We start from the raw sequence: 6,000 nt of genomic DNA, 5'->3' as shown, positions 1-6,000 counted from the left end.
CCATTGACTGCAATGTAAAAATAAGTTTTCTTGAAAAAAATCTCATTTTTGTTTTCAAACTGCCGTTACAAACACATTTTAAGGAATATCTGAATGAAAATAAGATTGACAGAATGCTCTGGGTTCTCCGTCTCTCACGATGTTTTCATTTTTCTGCTAAGAGCTACGGTTTGACCGCAAGGTGGAGTTATTTCAGGTTTGTCACAACCGAAAATCTAGCTGTCATTCCCGCTCCCTCTGTATCAGGTTCTTGTTGCCCCTAACAACCAGAGCTCAGGTGTACTGATTAGACTGACCCAGTTCTGGTCACATGACCCAGTCATTACAGACTTCATTTAATATAACCTGGATAATGGAGAAATCTGAACCCTGACCTTTTGACCTTACATGATCCCCAGTCCTGCTGGGAACAGGTTCATTGGATATATATGTATATTATTATTATTATACATATAAATATTTACATTTGTATATTATATATACAAATTAGCCCCGCCCCTTCTTCTGATTGGCCGATACGTTATAGTCCAATATCTTTTGAATGGTTTGACATACAGAGTAATGGGTGGTGTCAAATGACTAAGTATCGAGTCCCTGACCCTCATTGGTGCAAATTAGCCCCGCCCCTTCTTCTGATTGGCTGATACGTTATAGTCCAATATCTTTTGAATGGTTTGACATACAGAGACATGGGTGGTGTCAAATGACTAAGTATCGAGTCCCTGACCCTCATTGGTGCAAATTAGCCACGCCCCTTCTTCTGATTGGCTGATACGTTAAAGTCCAATATCTTTTGAATGGTTTGACATACAGAGACATGGGTGGTGTCAAATGACTAAGTATCGAGTCCCTGACCCTCATTGGTGCAAATTAGCCCCGCCCCTTCTTCTGATTGGCCGATACGTTATAGTCCAATATCTTTTGAATGGTTTGACATAGAGAGTCATGGGTGGTGTCAAATGACTAAGTATCGAGTCCCTGACCCTCATTGGTGCAAATTAGCCACGCCCCTTCTTCTGATTGGCTGATACGTTAAAGTCCAATATCTTTTGAATGGTTTGACATACAGAGACATGGGTGGTGTCAAATGACTAAGTATCGAGTCCCTGACCCTCATTGGTGCAAATTAGCCCCGCCCCTTCTTCTGATTGGCCGATACGTTATAGTCCAATATCTTTTGAATGGTTTGACATAGAGAGTCATGGGTGGTGTCAAATGACTAAGTATCGAGTCCTTGACCTTCATGGGTGCATCCCGCGATCATCCGGCAGTAGTCCGTGGCACTTCAAAATTTCCCGGGAATTTTGTCTAGTTATTTATTATTATTTATTCCATATTCTTCCGTATAAACTTCGGCGCGTAACTAGTTGCGCAGCTTTGAGAAAACTCAAAAAGTAAAAACGTAGAAACGTGCGCCTTAATCGGGAATCGATTGGTATGACTTTTATTAGCGATTGGCGTGCACGTTTTTGCGCAACGTGCACAAACGTGCACTTTTTGCCCCATCCGGAACGCATTGCGTCAACTTTGGGGCCTCACCACTCGCACACCGTTACTCGAAAAATTATGAACCGATTTAGAAAGTTGTAGGCCCTGAATTTAACTACATTCCTGTGGATTTTCAGAACGATGGCACGAATAGTTTTTGCACGAAGTGCAAAAACATTTCCAAATTTCCAAACTAATGGGGACCATGTATTTGTATGGGGCAGCATTTCACACTGTGTGTGGGATGAGGTTAAAAAAAAAAAAATCACCTTTTTTCTGAGTCACCTATCTTTCTCATACTTGCACGTAGAAAGGTCATTCAAACTTCAAAACGGAGGAAAACTTCTCTTCTCTCTCTAAACCCCGGACTGTTTTTTCCTAAAATGTACACTTTTCAAGATATGAGCGCTCAAGCGAGGACTGGAAATCACTTTTTTGTCAAATCTTCAGTGCGGTTCTAATTGATCAGAGTGCGAGAGACTTTAAAAAAATGATCATAATTTTTATTTGTAACTCGACCTCACGGCCAAACCGTAAAAGGTAGACAGATCATTTTTGGTCAGAATATAGACATAGGTTTTGTGATTCATAAAATGTGACTTTGACAGGCGTGGTGTGCACAAAATTTGAACGGGGAGACTAACAGCCATGCCAAATCCTGTCTTTCTCTCCATTGACTCCCATGTTAAATAACGTTTTCTTCAAAAAAATCTCATTTTTGTTTTCGAATTGCCGTTACTAACACATTTTAAGGAATATCTGAATAAAATTAAGATTGTCAGAATCTTCCGGGTTCTGTCTCTCTCACGATGTCTTTGTTTTTCTGCTAGGAGCTACAGTTTGATTACAAGGTGAAGTTATTTGAGGCTTGTCAAATCCGAAGAACTAGCTGAGTCATTCCAATACAATATACACTACCATACTTCCGGGTCATGTGACCCAGAACTAGTCACATGACCCACTCAATGCAGACTTCATAATACTTTACCTTGGATAATGGAGGAATCTGAACCCTGACCTTTTGACCTTACATGATCCCCAGTCCTGCTGGGGACAGGTTCATGGGATATATATGTATATTATTATTATTATACATATAAATATTTACATTTGTATATTATATATACATATTAGCCCCGCCCCTTCTTCTGATTGGCCGATACGTTATAGTCCAATATCTTTTGAATGGTTTGACATAGAGACTCACGGGTGGTATCAAATGACTAAGTATCGAGCCCCTGACACTCATTGGTGCAAATTAGCCCCGCCCCTTCTTCTGATTGGCTGATACGTTATAGTCCAATATCTTTTGAATGGTTTGACATACAGAGACATGGGTGGTGTCAAATGACTAAGTATCGAGTCCCTGACCCTCATTGGTGCAAATTAGCCACGCCCCTTCTTCTGATTGGCCGATACGTTATAGTCCAATATCTTTTGAATGGTTTGACATACAGAGACATGGGTGGTGTCAAATGACTAAGTATCGAGTCCCTGACCCTCATTGGTGCAAATTAGCCACGCCCCTTCTTCTGATTGGCTGATACGTTAAAGTCCAATATCTTTTGAATGGTTTGACATACAGAGACATGGGTGGTGTCAAATGACTAAGTATCGAGTCCCTGACCCTCATTGGTGCAAATTAGCCCCGCCCCTTCTTCTGATTGGCGGATACGTTAAAGTCCAATATCTTTTGAATGGTTTGACATACAGAGACATGGGTGGTGTCAAATGACTAAGTATGGAGTCCCTCACCCTCATTGGTGCAAATTAGCCACGCCCCTTCTTCTGATTGGCCGATACGTTATAGTCCAATATCTTTTGAATGGTTTGACATACAGAGACATGGGTGGTGTCAAATGACCAAGTATCGAGTCCCTGACCCTCATTGGTGCAAATTAGCCACGCCCCTTCTTCTGATTGGCTGATACGTTAAAGTCCAATATCTTTTGAATGGTTTGACATACAGAGACATGGGTGGTGTCAAATGACTAAGTATCGAGTCCCTGACCCTCATTGGTGCAAATTAGCCACGCCCCTTCTTCTGATTGGCCGATACGTTATAGTCCAATATCTTTTGAATGGTTTGACATAGAGAGTCATGGGTGGTGTCAAATGACCAAGTATCGAGTCCTTGACCTTCATGGGTGCATCCCGCGATCATCCGGCAGTAGTCCGTGGCACTTCAAAATTTCCCGGGAATTTTGGTCTAGTTAGTGCCACGGCTGCGCCACGTGGCACTCCTCCTCCATTGAGATGCGCAAGCTCAATGGAGGAGGAGTGCCTCGTGCGCAGCACGAGGCACTAATACTATTGCTCAGGCTTATTATTTATTTATTATTATTCCATATTCTTCCGTATAAACTTCGGCGCGTAACTAGTCGCACAGCTTTGAGAAAACTCAAAAAGTAAAAACGTAGAAACGTGCGACTTAATCGGGAATCAATTGGTATGACTTTTATAAGCGATTGGCGTGCACGTTTTTGCGCAACGTGCACAAACGTGCGCTTTTTGCCCCATCCGGAACGCATTGCGTGAACTTTGGGGCCTCACCACTCGCATACCGTTACTCGAAAAATTCTGAACCGATTTAGAAAGTTGTAGGCCCTGAATTTAACTACAGTCCTCTGGATTTTCAGAACGATGGCACGAATAGTTTTTGCACGAAGTGCAAAAACATTTCCAAATTTCCAAACTAATGGGGAACTGTTTTCCCATGCATTTCAATGGCGCCATTCAAAGCGGATGGGAAAATGTTGAGAAAAAAAAGACAAAATTCACCTTTTTTCCGAGTCACGTATCTTTCTCATACTTGGACGTAGAAACGTCATTCAAACTTCAAAACGGAGGAAAACTTCTCTTCTCTCTCCAAACCCCGGACTGTTTTTTCCTAAAATGTACACTTTTCAAGATATGAGCCCTCAAGCGAGGACTGGAAATCACTTTTTTGTCAAATCTTCAGTGCGGTTCTAATTGATCAGAGTGCGAGAGACTTTCAAAAAATGAACATAATTTTTATTTGTAACTCGAGCTCACGGGCAAACCGTAAAAGCTAGAAAGATCATTTTTGGTCAGAATGTAGACATACATTTTGGTATTCTTAAAATGTGACTTTGACAGGCGTGGTGTGCACAAAATTTTAACGGGGGAGCCAAGAGTCACGCCAAATCCTGCCTCTGTCTCCATTGACTCTAATGTTAAATGAAGTTTTCTTCAAAAAAATCTCATTTTTGTTTTCGAATTGCCGTTACTAACACATTTTAAGGAATATCTGAATAAAATTAAGATTGTCAGAATCTTCCGGGTTCTGTCTCTCTCACGATGTCTTTGTTTTTCTGCTAGGAGCTACAGTTTGATTACAAGGTGAAGTTATTTGAGGCTTGTCAAATCCGAAGAACTAGCTGAGTCATTCCAATACAATATACACTACCATACTTCCGGGTCATGTGACCCAGAACTGGTCACATGACCCACTCAATGCAGACTTCATAATACTTTACCTTGGATAATGGAGGAATCTGAACCCTGACCTTTTGACCTTACATGATCCCCAGTCCTGCTGGGGACAGGTTCATGGGATATATATGTATATTATTATTATTATACATATAAATATTTACATTTGTATATTATATATACATATTAGCCCCGCCCCTTCTTCTGATTGGCCGATACGTTATAGTCCAATATCTTTTGAATGGTTTGACATAGAGACTCACGGGTGGTATCAAATGACTAAGTATCGAGCCCCTGACCCTCATTGGTGCAAATTAGCCACGCCCCTTCTTCTGATTGGCCGATACGTTATAGTCCAATATCTTTTGAATGGTTTGACATACAGAGACATGGGTGGTGTCAAATGACTAAGTATCGAGTCCCTGACCCTCATTGGTGCAAATTAGCCACGCCCCTTCTTCTGATTGGCCGATACGTTATAGTCCAATATCTTTTGAATGGTTTGACATACAGAGACATGGGTGGTGTCAAATGACTAAGTATCGAGTCCCCGACCCTCATTGGTGCAAATTAGCCACGCCCCTTCTTCTGATTGGCCGATACGTTAAAGTCCAATATCTTTTGAATGGTTTGACATACAGAGACATGGGTGGTGTCAAATGACTAAGTATGGAGTCCCTGACCCTCATTGGTGCAAATTAGCCACGCCCCTTCTTCTGATTGGCCGATACGTTATAGTCCAATATCTTTTGAATGGTTTGACATACAGAGACATGGGTGGTGTCAAATGACCAAGTATCGAGTCCCTGACCCTCATTGGTGCAAATTAGCCACGCCCCTTCTTCTGATTGGCTGATACGTTAAAGTCCAATATCTTTTGAATGGTTTGACATACAGAGACATGGGTGGTGTCAAATGACTAAGTATCAAGTCCTTGACCTTCATGGGTGCATCCCGCGATCATCCGGCAGTAGTCCGTGGCACTTCAAAATTTCCCGGGAATTTTGGTCTAGTTAGTGCCACGGCTGCGCCACGTGGCACGCCTCCTCCATTGAG

Source organism: Cololabis saira, chromosome 7, assembly GCF_033807715.1.
Source record: "Cololabis saira isolate AMF1-May2022 chromosome 7, fColSai1.1, whole genome shotgun sequence".
In the NCBI taxonomy this organism is placed as follows: Eukaryota; Metazoa; Chordata; class Actinopteri; order Beloniformes; family Belonidae; genus Cololabis; species Cololabis saira.
Note: the sequence above shows the minus strand (reverse complement) of the source record.